We start from the raw sequence: 1,109 nt of genomic DNA on the forward strand, positions 1-1,109 counted from the left end.
TGCTACATCAAACATGACCATTGCTCTGCTTGGTTTATATTTTAGCCAACACCCCTTGGAAATAAAAAAATAAACTACTATGTGTAATACAAATTTTTCACATTTTTTTTCATATCTATTCTCTTTGGACAAGGAAAAAATTGTACAATATGAGAAATGGGTTAAAAGAACAACAGCTAATCATAGCATTCAGTACTACGTTAGCTAGGGAGATGCTAAATGCTAACATTACATTTGAAAGTGTTTACAATGCAATAAGACTTTTAACAGTCTGAATTCTGTTAAAACTATATATTTGATGACACATTATCTACGATCCCATGAATTTCCAGCTTTACTATCAAACTGTTAAACACAATAAAATTGCAATGTTAGCTAGGCAGGTGCTGAAGATTGACATTAGCTGTTATTTGAAGGTGGCTAATAATTTATCAAATGTCATGTTTTAACCATAGGTTTTAACTTGATTTATGGACCATATGTCCCTCAGGGTTTTAACTAGACATTGTATTTTTAGGTGCTTTTAGTTGTGAAATTGTAAATTGTCAATTTGCCCGTCTGTATGTCCATAACTTAACAGCAGTAGGCTACAGAGCATTGAAGCTTTCAGCCATTAGCCTCATGTCAGAGGAAAATGGCTGCTTAGGCTGGAACTTTAGTCTCATCTTGATAAAAAGAACTGATGACTTTGGAAATGAATACAAACAGCAGTAAGCGTTCATAGACCAGAGTGTAGATGCTTAGCATTGTGACTTCAATGCAATTACAAATGAGGGGTAAAGACTGGCACTCGGCTGATTTATGACTAACTTGGTAAATGTTATAGGACAGGAAAGGGAGAAAGAAAATATCAGATAACTACATTCACAGTATAAGGATCATGTCAGACTGTTGTTCTGACTGTTAAAATAAAATGTATTATTATTATCGTTTGGTGTTGTTTCAGGCGCGCTCCATGCTTTTCTTTCAAAGCATTGAGTGTTGTTAGTGTATTTGCCTACAGTATACAAGAAACATTACCTACGTGCATGTCTACTCCGTGATAATATGGAGGAGTTCTAACACATTTACAAACTTCTGACAAACACGAGGTACAACACGTACCACAG

The sequence above is a fragment of the Labrus mixtus genome, chromosome 2 (assembly GCF_963584025.1).
Source record: "Labrus mixtus chromosome 2, fLabMix1.1, whole genome shotgun sequence".
Classification (NCBI taxonomy): Eukaryota; Metazoa; Chordata; class Actinopteri; order Labriformes; family Labridae; genus Labrus; species Labrus mixtus.